The 13417-nt window shown below is 53.0% G+C and overlaps 1 long non-coding RNA gene across 1 annotated transcript; it reads right to left on the reverse strand.

Annotated features, from left to right (window-relative positions):
• Positions 1-3935: 3935 nt before the first annotated feature.
• On the reverse strand, positions 3936-13079 carry LOC106835641 (uncharacterized). Its single transcript, XR_006528564.2, has 3 exons — positions 12899-13079; positions 12214-12320; positions 3936-4180 (listed from the first exon to the last, which is right to left on the reverse strand). It is a non-coding gene; the product is annotated as an uncharacterized lncRNA (long non-coding RNA).
• Between the last annotated feature and the right edge of the window lie 338 nt (positions 13080-13417).

The following is a 13417-nucleotide window of genomic DNA, read 5'->3' on the forward strand; positions in this document are numbered from 1 at the left end:
TTGGAGCCCCAATGTGGCCTCCCAGTCAGCCATTGTTCTGCCTGCAGTGCCGAGGGGCCTGCATCTGCCAAAGCGCAGCGTGATCTGTGACAGGAAGAATAACGGCCCCCAAAGATGTCCGCGTCCTAATCCCTGCAAATATGCTGCCTTACATGGCACAGGGCGCTTTGCAGAAGTGACCCAATTAGGGATCTTGAGATGGGGAGATTCTCCTGTGTTACCTGGGTTGGCCCTACATGCAACCACAAAGGCCCTTACGGGCGGAAGGCAGGAGTGTCAGAGTCAGAGAGCGAAGATGTGACCAAGGAAACAGAGGTCAGAGAAAGCAAGATCGGAAGATGCTACACTGCTGGCTTTGAAGATTGAGGATGGGGCCACAAACCAAGGACTCAGGCGGCATTTTGAAGTTGGAAAATCTAAGGGAATGGATTCCTTCCTAGGGCCCCCAGAAGGAACACAGCCCTGCTGGCACCTTGATTTTAGCCCCTTAAGACTCATTTTTGGGCTCAGACTGCCTAAACTGGAAGATAATCAATCTGTGTGGTTTTGAGCCACCATGTTAGTGGCAGTTTCTTACAGCAGCCATAGGAACTAATGCATGAGCCCTGGTGCTGTCAGGGACCAGATGTGGGACATTGTGCCCCAAGCCCAGAGTGAGTGGGGAATGGGGACAGGCAAGGCTAGACAGGTCACCCGGGATTCCAAAGGGCCTTCTAAGTCATAGAAAAGAGTTTGCCTCAGTCTGAAGGCAGCCCAGTGGAGCTATGCACAGGGGGGCGACATTTCAGGAGGATCCCTCTTATGGAAGATGGACTGGCAGGAAGTCGCTGGAGGCAGGGACAAGAGGCCTGCGGCAGGTGTGGGGACGATGACATGGCCTGGGCCTGGCTAGTGGCAGTTTGGGGAGGTACAGGCTGCTCCCCCAGAAGCCTGGAGACCTGAGACACAGCAGAGGGCAAATTCCTCTTCTCCCAGCCCTCGTCCTTTCCTTCCTGCCTCACCCAGGCTCCAAAGGGCCCCTGAGATAAGGTAATGACTTCGGAGGAATAGTAAATACTGGAGAACGTTCCTAAGGGCTCAGCCGGGGAAGGGTAACTGGTTTCCTGTGTGTGCACATGTGTGCACACCAGGACAGGTTCTGGCACGCCCGTGGCCTGTCTCCCGTCGGCCTTCTCACAGGGCCTGGCGAGGCGGCTCTCCCTCGGCAGTCGCAGGGCCCCAGGTGTGGCCCCGCAGGGCTTGAGGGATGCCAGGCCTCCAAGGGTCACCGCCTTTTGGGCAACCAGGCTGAGAAGCCAGGGCGTGGGTCTCAGAGGTCTGAGCGCAGGGTGGAGATGCACGGGGGCCGGGGGTGGGGGTCAGGAAGCTGATTGTTCAGTCACACCCTTGCTCACTGCTCCGGTGAGACTCTGGCCACTTCATCTGAAAGATCAGGATGAATCCGATTAATCACAAAGCCAGCACCTGTGTGCACACACCCGGCCCTCGTCACTCAACCTCTCGAGCGAAGCCCCAGCTGCTGGGAACCACGTCAGCGCTCAGAAAGCTGCCTGCTTCCTCCCCTCTGCAGACGTCTGGCTCTGCTTCTGTCTGGGCGCCTACCCCTTCCTGGTCGGCCTGGTTAACCCCTCTCGGCCCTCCAGGTGTCGCACGCATAAACAGCCGCTCCCTTAGGATCCCCTCAGCTTGCCCCCGGGTAAGGTTCTCCCACGACCAGCCTGCATCAGGCAGGCTCTTCTGGAACCCGTGACAGAAAGCCCACCCCAAGCCAGGGTGAGCAAAGATGCCACAGCTTGGCTTCTGAACCTGCACAACCCAAGGCTGGACCTGCTACTGGCAAGACTCTCTCCAGGATCCCAAGGAGGGCACCAGGGCCAGGTTCCCGCCCTCCCTGCTCGGGTAGACTCTGCCCCATGGCAGCTGCACGCGGTGCCTGACCACACACCCCCCTGCTGAATGTTACATTTACATTTAAGTTATTTATATAAACATATTTGTATTTGCATTATTAAGCGTATTACTAAATGCTATTTATATTTTAAATACAAATTTAATACACGAACATGAAATTTTTATATATCTGTATATTAAATTTATATTTATACTTAGATAGAAGAAAAGAAGCATTTTAAAAGGAAATGCTACCTTTTTTCTCCTCCTTGGCCCGCCTAGGTTTTCTGGCCACGGCAGAAGGGAGTTCTGGTAGGAGATTAGAGGAAAAGCTTTATAAAGCTTGGTGGTATGTTTTTAAGAACTAGACATTAGATGGAGGGCAGTTAAAATTTTAAGTGCACTTACCCTTGACCCAGCAATTTCACTTCTACGAATTTATCCTATAAATATTTGACACTTGTTCAAAATAACGTATATACAAGTTTATTTATTGTAGCATTATTTGTAATAGTGAACTATTAGAAGAAACATAAACAGCCATTAATAGCCGATTGCTTAAACAAAGTATAGTACATTCCTGCAACGGCAAACTATAACTCTGCACAGTCATTAGCCAGGGATGAAAGCTCTCTACACGGACACGGAGTGAGCCCCAAGATACGTTCAATGAAGAAAAAGATGCAGAATATTGTGCAACCATTTACATAAAAGCCGTGCGTGTGTGTGCATGTGTGCACATGCACATGCAGACGTATTATGCATAAAATATAGTATATCTGGAAGGCACAAAATACGGGGAAGGGCGTGTTCCTCTGGGAAGGCTCAGAGGGCGGCATTGGCACTTTTGGGATTTTGTACAGTTTGTCTTTACTTTCCTATTCTAAAATAATAATAGTTTACTCTTTTAAGCACTTCAAAATAATGAAAATAGAAATAGAAATCAACGAAATGCTTAGAGCAGAGCCTGGCATTTGAGAATCACTAGTGAATTTTATCTGTAGCCCCTCCTCCCAGGCCCACTGTTCTCACTGCATTGTGTACACTCCTCCCTCCTAGCATGATGTGATTGTGTAATAATTGCCTATTTCCATGCCTGTCTGTCCAACTGGACCAAACATGACTCCAGGGCGGGGATAATACTTTTTCGCTTTATGTCCCTGCACCAAACAGATATTGGCACATAGTGGATTGTTGAGTGAATGAATGACTGAATGAACTTACTAATGGAATGTGTTAGAGGGAAAAATGAAGCTGTAGTCCTTGCTCTCGAGAAGCTCATGGGCTAGTAGTGGGATAAGAGTCACTCCTGACACATTTCAGTGAATGCAGTCCCCATATGACTATGATCTTGTGATCCTGGAGATCTTGGGGAAAGAGAAGGAAAGATTCCCTAGAGCAGAGAAGTGATTACAGTTGCAGGGGTGGCATTTGGGCCTGCAAAAGATGGGAGTCAAGAAAGAGCTGGTCCAGGACAGATGAAGCAGAGGGATCAGGTCTGAGGTGGTGGGAAATGTGAGGGGGACCTAAGCGTGACCAAGACGGCAGAGCTATGCTCAGTTGGCCTACTTCCCTGTGGGCCAGGCTGGGAGGTGGCTCAACCATCCTGTTTCGCCATACCACAGCCTTCAATCTCAGAGCCGTGCGAGCGCATCTGAATGGCATCTGAGCCTCACCATCTGCTTCTCCGGGCCAGCATTCAGAGATGGAGCAGGGGAGCCAGCCAGTTCCCCTGCCTTGGTCTCCAGCCCTGTGGGAACTGGGTTGGGTCTTTTGAAAGCTCAGTTCTGGAATCGACAGCATGTGTGCATCCCTTCCCATACTAAAAACTGGCCCGCCTGCTTGGTATAGATATTAACTTGAGTATTCACTTGCTTGTCAACCAAGCCCTGACTTAACCATGTCAGGTCTTGGGGGCTGGGAGGAAGGTGGTACGAGACTCAGGAATACCAGCCAATAGCTCAACGGGAAGACTGTTTTCGTTATCTGTCACTGCATAACAAACCAGTCCAAAACTCAGCGGCTTTGAAACAACCACTATTTTATTCTCTCTCCTGGGTCAGTGGGTGGACTGGGTTCAGCTTGCTGGTTCTTCTGCTGGTCTGCTCGGGGTCTCTCACGTGGGTGCATCCAGATAAAGGCTGGGGCTGGAGTCATCTGGAGGCTGAACTAAGATGCTGAGTCATCAGCTGGGCCTCTCTTCCTCTCCACATGGCCTTTTCACATGGTCCCATGAGCAGGGTTGTCAGACATCTTACACGGTGACTCAGGGATCTCAGAAGTGAAGCTTCTAAGAAAGAGGAAGTAGAAGTTGCCATTTCTCTTAAAAGCTAAGGCTGGAACTGGCATGGAATCACTTCTGCCACATTCTGTGGAGTAATGTGTGTCACAGGCCAGCCTAGATTCAGCGTGGGAGGGGACTATATCATGACACGAATACCAGGAGGTGTGCATCATCGGGGGCCATCTTCGGAGACCATCTTACCCAGCCCTGCTGAGTGTTAGAGGAGGCAGCTGAGGCACCGAGGAAAGAAGTGCTCAGTGGTCAGTGATAGATAGTGATCTGAAGGTCCTCTGAGCTGGGCTGAGGAGGTCCTGGGCTGATCTCAGCTCTCCCTTGCACGGAGGAGCCAAGCCCAGGCAGATGTCCTTGCATACAGCACTGCCCCTACCCCAACCCACCCCCATCCTGGCTGTGCCCAGAGCTTTGGTCCCACTGTCCTCTGAACAGATGCCCCTTGACTGGCCACTTTAGCATAGAAGGTAAAGAGGCTCTCGGCGTGGCAGTAGGTGTCTGGTCATTGCAGGGGGAGGCTCCAGTCTCATGCCCATCTCCTTCCTGGGCTGTTCCACTTGGGTGTCCCAGAGGCTCCTCAAACTTAGTGTGTCAAGAACTGATCCCTCACCTCCCATGCCCACCTCCCCCTGCTGAGAGAGGCTTTGCCTGGGAGCTCCAAGGTCATTTGTCCTTCTAGACAAGTTGGCCCAAGGGACTCCAAGTTGATTCTCTGGCTTCTATTAGAATAGAGCAGAAAAATCCAGTTCCATGTCTGGAAGTGCTCTTGCTCTATAGGAAAACGAGGATGGTAACCATGCCTGGCTCAAGATTGATCCTGAGCAGCAGACTGGATAAATTATGTGGAAGCGTTAAAAAATGTAGAGCGCTATAACCTAGGGAGGGGCTGCTGTTTAAGGCAGGGGCACTTGACTTCTGTTGATTTATCTGTCTAGTACTTGTTCCCTGTTCTTCTGATAACAGAGCCCCTTTTCCCCTCAGGAAACCCATTCCATGTGGTTTGGACGGGGTTGGCCTCCTAGAGAGGTAGGTACATGGCTCAGGCTTAGCCAATCAGCGAAGTCCATATCTCTGACTGTGAGGATCGGTTCAGAAATGGACATGTGACCTCAGATGAGACCAATCAGAGTTCTCCAAGCCTTTCCTGCTGGAGCTCTTGGGAAAGACAGTTTCTGTCTGCTTGAATTCCTAGGGTCAGTCTGGCCTTCCGTGTGGCGAGAACCCATTTGGGTAATATATGTAGAGAAAGACAGAGCCCTGTTGACATCATTCTAAGCCTCTGGATCCAACACTGCCTGAAGCCAGACCAACGCTGACTTTTCAGTTCCATGAGTCAATCAATACATTATCTTTTCTGTAGCCTGAAGAACCTGATTAATTCAGTGTCTTAAAAAAATGTACACACGAAAAACCAAACTCTTTTCTCTTCATTTTCACTATTCCATGACTTTCTTCAAGAACTAGCTCAAGTTCTCCTCTTCCAAGAAGCCTGCTTGAATTACTCCATCATATGGTACATATAGTGCAGTTTACACCCTGTACTGGTTTGTCTGTAACGTTATAAATGTTTTGGGGAGGGCGTGTTTCTGGAACCTACATGGTCCTCCCAAGCAGCACGGGAGCTTCCAGAGGGCAAGAGTACCTTGTGCAGGCTGTGAGCATCTGCACACTGGGGTCACTGCCTCGGGTGGGAGGGTGAGTGTGTGAGGACGGAGATGCCTGTGCGAGGTCAGGAGGTCAGGTGTGGGTGTGTGCATGTGACCAGAGCAGAGATGATGTGCATGCCTGCGTGTGTGGTGAGCAAGTGTGTCAGCGTGTGAACAGAAAGACAGGCAGCAAGATCCATTCAGAGACAAGTCCCTGCAGGGCTGGCAGGAGTGTGTCTGCTTCAGGTCTCACAGTGTGGCCTTGGGCTGAGGCTTCCTTGACCTTCATAGCTCGGCTTTGACTCTTAGACCACAGAGGCCTGAGCCTCTTCACTGCTGCCTCCCCAGCGCCCAGCACAGGTCCTAGCATGTATTCAGAGCCCAGTGGTTAGTGTCAAAGGAATGAACGAAGGAATGAATGCTCTGGATCTAGACGATGGCCTCTCCTCCTCCAAACAACCCAGGGAGGAAGGAGGCGAGCCCTTCTGCCCTCGGGCAGGCCAGATGGTCTGCGGGTGCGGTTTTCAGAACGCCCTCACTATGCTCTCACGCCCTCTGGCTCTTTGTATGGTCAGGTGTCCACGCCTGAGCTGAGATGGCCGCCTCCTCTGCACCTGCCTACTGTCCGTTAAGTCTCAACTTGGACGTGACCTCCCCAGGAAGCCTGTCCCTGCACACGCTCGCACACGCTCTGGTAGGTGCCCTTCCAAGGGGCTCCACAGCACCCATCCTGGCATTTGTGGATGTGCTTATCACATTGCATTATAAATGCCAATTTGTCTCCATCGATCCATATATGAGCCCCCAGGGGCTGGGATCACGTCAGATCCTGTTTTAGTTTTATCCCTGTTGCCTGGTCTCCATTTGTTCATTTATTCAACAGCTATTTATTGAACACCGCTAATGCACCAGGCACTGTCCTAGACACAGGAGATCTGGCAGAGACCGTGATAGAAAAGACCTCTGCTCTCGTGGAGCTTCCACCTCAGTCCAGTGGGGGAGACAACCAACAAGCAAGGAAACCAACACTCAGAACCGGTCATTTCCACGATGATACGTGCTCGAAATCAAACAATCAGGGGGATGTGGCCCAGAGAGCCGGGGCTCAGAGATGCCTCTTCAAGGAGGTGATGTTTGAGCTGAGACAGGCAAAGCCCTGGGACAGCGTATTCTAAGCAGAGGGAAGAGCTGAAGAGCTCTCCCTAAGGTGGCACTGTGCCCACTCCCCAAGTTTAGCAACAGGATGAAGGCTGATGCACAGGAAGAGTGGGGACAGCTGAGTCGGAGAGGCAGGTAGGGGCCCTCTTTTGTATGGAATTGCAGGCCATAGCAAGGAACCTAGGTTTTATGCAAGTAACAATAGGGGGGACATTATCTTATTTAAAAGCTTCGAAGCTTGCTCTGGCTGTGTGGTTAGAGCGGACCGTAGGGGACCAGAGGAGGCTCCAACAGTCATGTGAGTGAGACAAGGCAGTAATGGAGGTGGAGGAGAAAGGATGTGCTGAGTGGGGTTTACAGGACTTGGAGATGAATCCCATGAATTGAGTTTACAGGACTTGGTGATGAATGCCATGTGGCTAGGAAGAGAAACGGGGGAATCCAGGCTGCCTTCCAGTCTGGAGAGACAGAGTGTGTGCTGGTTCCAGTTATCAAGATGAAAAAAGACCAGACTGGGGTGGGGACAGAAATCAAATTTTTGTTTTGCCTATGTTAATTTTGAAATGCCTGATAGGTATGCAAATGGAGATGACAAGTAGACAGGAGCCCATAGCTCAGTGGAGAGGTCAGAGTTGAAGATGCAAGCGTAGGAGGCATCAACACACCAGTGGTTTTAAAACCTTGATTAGATCATCTAGGCAGAGTGTCTGGAGAATAGCAGAAGGTCTGTGACCAGGCTCTGACACAGACGACATTTAGAGGTTGACTGAAACCAAGAGAGGAGCCTGAGACGGGCAGAGAGAGAGAGAGAGAGATTGAGAGAAAGGGGGAAGGGTTTTTTGCTGAAGACAAGAGGGGAGACATAGCCAACCACCCCAGCACTGCTGATAGGTGCAACAGGTTGGCAGAGAAGTGACCACTGGCTTCCTCAATGTGAAGGTTGCTGGAGACCTTGACAAGAGCAGTTTTAGTGGAGTGGTGGTAAAGGAAGCCCAGTGGGGTGGGCGTGGAGAGAATGGGAGTGGAGGAGTGAGAGCGGCAGGTAGAGAGCGCTTCTTGAAGTTTCACTGGGTTGGAGAGCCAATAATCAGAGGGGTAGCTGCTGCAGAGGGAGGGCATCAAGGGGCAAGTTTTTTGTTTGTTTTTGTTTTGATTTTTGTTTTTAAAGAGACGGGAGCTCCTAGAGCATTTATGTATGCCCATGGGAAAGATCCTGTAGAGAGGGGGAAATTATGCTAAAGAAGGGAAGATAATAAGATACTTTCATGAGCAAAGGTCTTGGGAAGGCAAGAAGGCTGGGACCCAGAACTTTAGATAGGAATTGGGATGGCGGCAGGCAGATGGGTACACATGCAAACGGTTATAGTTTTGGTGGTGGGAAAGTGAAGGGATTCTTTCCAATATTTTCTATTTTCTCAATGTAATATGATCAACAAAATGATCAGCTGAGGGACAAGTGGCATTAGAAGACAGTGAAGAAGGTAGAGTGAAAATGCCAGGGACATATAGGCGAATGCCATGTTGGGTGCCCATTTGAGAATTCTGTTAGTTGGGTGAGATCCGTCAGCCTCATGTGTGTTTCTCTCCAGCCACATTCAACCACACAGGTACAGGTGTACAGGAGGCAGATGGTTAAGACACATGGCCTTTGGGCAACCCAGAACTTGGGCCTGACCAAGAGGATGAAATGTCCAATGATAACATGGCGACTCAGACCCTAGGCCAGGGCTTCCCTGCCTTCCAGGCGCAGACACCCACACTTCTGCCTGTGCCTGCTGATCCTGGCCTCACCAACAGAGAAGACTGTCCCTCCACTGCCACCCCTGGGCGCGTCCAGCACTCAAGGAACATCAGCTCTTTCCGTGGCTGGGGGAACTACCTGGGGGTGGGATGGAGGGAAGGCTCATCCTTGCGGGCCCCACCCTCCTCACATGCCCCCTCCAGCATGCCATAGAGTAACCACCCCCACATGGTGGACCCGTGAACACAAAGGAAACACAGTGTGGGGCTGGATCCTGGCCCTGACAAACAGGCTGCCCCGGGACCCAGCCCTGCCACAAAGAGCTCTCAGAGGAGTTTTATTAGGGTGCCTATGTGTGTCTCTCCTTCGCTGTCAGGTGCCCACTTGCCCCCAGAGAAAGGGCTCCTTCATCCTTCATGTTAGTCATCTGTCCTTGCACAAACAACAGGTCCTTTCCACAGCTTTCTCACCTACCCTCACCAGAGCCTAGCACAGCGGCTGGCACAGAAGATGCTTTGTCAATCCTTATTGAACAAATGAATGAGTGGACACATCAAGGCGCCCATCTGTCCAAGGGAAGGGAACCCTTGCCTTCGACCTGGCTGGACTGAGCAGCCCCTCTCTCCCCTCTTCCCTGCAGTGTAGCTGGATAATCAAGACCAGCTTGGGCAGAGCCAGGAGGTCTCCAGGTTCACAGAAGTTCCTCCTGGGAGGGGAGGGCAGAGAAAGTCCTTGGGGGCTGAGAAAAGAAAACAAGCCTGTTCTTTCCTTGAGTTGGTACAAAAAAGCCTGGTGTCAGTTTGGTTCTGGACACCATGGCGGGCACCAGCTTGACTGCCTTCTCTCATGACCTCCTGGTCCTGACCCCTCAGTGCCATGAGCAGCCTCTGGCACACAGTCCTCAGCTCCTCACCAGCAGTGGTGAGGCTCCTGACCTCTGGCTGAGGGCCCTCTGAGCAGAATGGCCACCTCAGAATGGCTGGTCAGGGGTCATGCGCAAAGGTGTTGCCATTTCCAGCAGGGCTCGTAGTTCTGGGATGGGCTGGGAGGAGTGCTGACGGAGACTTCCTCCAGGGGGTCCAGGCCTGAGGGCACATGAGCCATCATGCCCTTCCTCCTGCTCCTCTCTCTGTTCCCACCTCTCCTTTGTCTCCAGGAGTCTCCTGAACACTCTGGTCAGCTAGATGAGGAATGGGAACCATAGTTGGATTTCTGGAAGAAGTCTGAGAGGCCAACCTCAGGGAATATTAACTGAGCCCTCCTGAAGGGTTCTCAATCTGGCCGGGAGCTAGAAGAAAGAATAAAGCCAAGAGGGCTGAGGGCCCAGCAGCGGTGCAGATGAGGGGTGCCCACACCCAGCTCCGGGCTCCTGCTGAGGGGCTGACAAGGCCCTGCAGGGCAGGCACAGGCCGCAGCTGCCAGGCTGCCAACCAAAGAGAGGCCCTGAGTGCCAGGGACGCTTGAGAGGGCTGACGGCCTGTCTGGGGCTGGCCAGGACAGAGCCACGCTCCAGCAGATGGTGAGGGTGACCCTACCCCAAATGTGAGGGCTGGGAGAAGGGCATGCCCCTGCCCAGCAGATCCTAGGTCCAAGGAAATACCCCCCGTGAGGAGGCCTTGAGAGGAGCTTCCAGGACAAGCAAGGCGGCCTATGGTTGAGCCCAGTGACCTCCTTAGTAACTGTGATAGGGTCCTAGGGCCACCATAACAGAACACCACAGACTGGGGAGCTTAAATGACACAAATTTATTTGCTGACAGTTCTGGAGGCTGGAAGTCCAAGGTTTAGTTTCTCCTGAGGCCTCTCTCCTTGGCTTGCAGACGGCTGCCTTCTCACTGTGTGCGCACATGGCCTTTCCTAGTGTCTCTCCCTCTTTCTCTAAGGGCATCAATCAAATGGTATCAGGGCCACCCATACGACCTCATTTAACCTTAATCACTTCCTTAAAGGCCCTGTCTCCAAATCCAGTCAGAGGCTGAGGTACTGGGGGTTAGGGCTTCAATGTATGAATTTTGGGGGACAGAGTTTAGCCCCTAACAGTGACCATGGATATGTTATCCTGATTGTGACTGTGCATGTTACAGAGCAGTTGACTGCTGGGCCCAAATAATAATAACAGCAACAACAGGAGCGACAGTTCCTCCCAGAGCCTCAGAGAAGGACAGGCATTATTGGCCCATTTTACGGATAAACTGAAGGAAGTTGCCCATGTCACACAGAAGGCAAGAAGCAGCCCTGAGATCTCTGCCCAGGCTGCCTGGTGTCCTGGGTGCTCCCTGCCCCCTGTCCCACGCTTTCCAGCAAGGTGGTGTCCGAGGATCTCACTGCCCACCTGGAGGAGCCCCCAGCATTCAGCTGTGTGTTCTCCACCCCTGTGCTGTAGGAGGACCTGAGGTGGCAGCCTGCTCCCTGGAGGTGAGGTGCTCCATGAGGCCTGTCATTTACTGGCTGATGCAGTAAAGGGTCTTATCTCCCTGCCTCACTTGATTTTCAGGCTCTGGAAAGCTCAGTGATTTGCCCAGGGTCTGACGGGTGCCTGCACCCAGAGGTCAGGGCTCCATCGCTGCTGGGCTCAAACCCCCTAGAGGCCCAGTGCAGGCTTCTGGAGGCCTTCCCTGAGCTGGCCTGGACCAGGTCCCTCCTGGCAAAGCACATCTGGCCTTGACTCCACCCTGACAGCCTTAGTCCTGCTCTCTGGGAGACCTTGCCCCTCCTAATCCTGTGCCCCCTTGGCTCACCCTTGTCCCTCCACTTGGATGTGGAGGGGCTCAGCTCCCCAGGAGCCTCCTGTGGAATGATAAGGGCCAGGGCAGGCAAGGTGGGGTGTGGTGGGCAGCCAGGAGGCTGAGATGCCCAGTCTCCAGGACACTGGCAGTGTCTCCTGGAGGCCATGGAAGCTCTTCTTTGAGTTGGCCTCGCCTGATCCCACCTAGTAGGAGAGCCTTGACCGGCTGCCTTCGCCCACTGGCTGAGACCTTGCTTAGGTTTCCTGTTGGAAAGCTTCATCTAGACACTTCCAAGGTGCTCAAGCTCTCCATGCCTGCCCCCATGACCATGGCGGATGGGAGGCCAGAAGGCAAGTCCTAACCTGGCCGTGGCAGATGAGAGGTCCATGGTGGGAGGGCCACGGCCTGGAGATCCGCTCATCTTTGACTGCGAGCTTCTTCCAGCAAGGCAGTCTCTTAAGGGGCTAGAGCAGGAGCCCTGGAATGTCCTCATCTGCAATTTTGGGTCTAATCCTGACTGCTGTGACCTCTCCTGCCTGGCCGTGGTTGCCTGTGAGTGGATCAATGGCCACAAGGGCACAGCCCCTGTGACAGTCAGATGGCTTGAGCTATTTAGGATCTCTTTTAATAAGCCCCAGCATTCAGGCCCGTCCTAGTCCAGTCTCCAGCAGAGGCCAGGACACAGTGACCAAGAAGCACTCACTGCTCTGTCCAGCCCTCTCATTGACAGGGTGGAAAATGGGACCGGACAACTCACTTGCTCATGTGAGATCCCCAGGGCTCTGCAGGGTTTGTCTCGTTCGCTGCCGTGTCCCACGCCAACACAGTGCCCGGAAGGTGGTGGACATTCAAGCATACTTGTATCTGTTGAAGGAATGCACAAATTCAGGTCCCCAGGTAGTTCAAATCTCCCTCCCCCAAGCCCACCCCCCAGGGGTCACGGTCAAGGACTCGAGATTTGGTTCATCAGGGCAGGTGGGTAGGAGGCACCTCTGCATCTTCACAGGAGCCCCAGGGGGTTGCCTGGATGGGAAGAGACTGCAGGTCTATCCCGGCTGTTGCCCTGAGCATGTGGCTTTTCAGGAAATAAAGAGGCATTGATTGTGGGAGCCCTCTCCGCAGGTAATTGGAACTGACTGATTCCCCTCAGACCAGACCCTGCGGTGCTCAGGGCTCTGAGCCGGGCGGCCGTGAAAGGCGCTGACTGAGGCCTGGCCTGGCTCCAGCAGGAGCGGCGTGGGAACGTGGCCTTCAGCTCCTGCTGGGCCCTGCGTCTGGGGAGGCGGCCGTGGGGGGCTCTCTAAGGCCAAACACTAGGGCGGTCTCTGATGGACTCTTCTGGGTAAACCAGGCCTCAAATGGCCCCAAGCAGCCACTTCTGTGTCATTCATCCCTTTCTATGAGGGATCCCAAGACTCTGTCTTTCAATGGCTGGGGCTTACAGGATTCCCGCATTCCCTTGAGTGGACGTGGGCTGTGTTGCCGCCACTCCTCACAGGGACAGTGCACGGCCCATCTGGAGAAGCTGTGATCGCTAGAGTGGAGTAAGACCAGAGAAGGATGGTGGGAGAACTCTGGATCCAACAGTCCCGTCCTTCTTTCCTCCACGTCTTTGGGAGAAGGTAGTTTCCTCCGTTTTGACACATCAGTGACTAAGCAAGTGGGGGATGAGGAGTCACGGGGGAGTGTCTTGTCTAAGGGCTGTGAAGAGTTGCTGCTACTCTGTGAGTGACAGCCCCGGTGGGCGGGTGGCGGCAGCAAACGGGCCTGCTCTGCCGGAAATTCTTGGTCTGGCCCAGCTGCTCCAGAGTCCCAGGCCTGCGGGAAACCTGCCTTTCCCGTCCTGCGCTTCCCACCCTTGTCAGGCACCCTGGGTGAGGGCAGGGCGCGCTCACCAGTTCTCATACGAAGCTCTCTTGGGTTGGTTTCCCAGCAAACAAGGTCCTGCCCCATTGGGCCCA

Source organism: Equus asinus, chromosome 6 (assembly GCF_041296235.1).
Source record: "Equus asinus isolate D_3611 breed Donkey chromosome 6, EquAss-T2T_v2, whole genome shotgun sequence".
Lineage (NCBI taxonomy): Eukaryota > Metazoa > Chordata > Mammalia > Perissodactyla > Equidae > Equus > Equus asinus.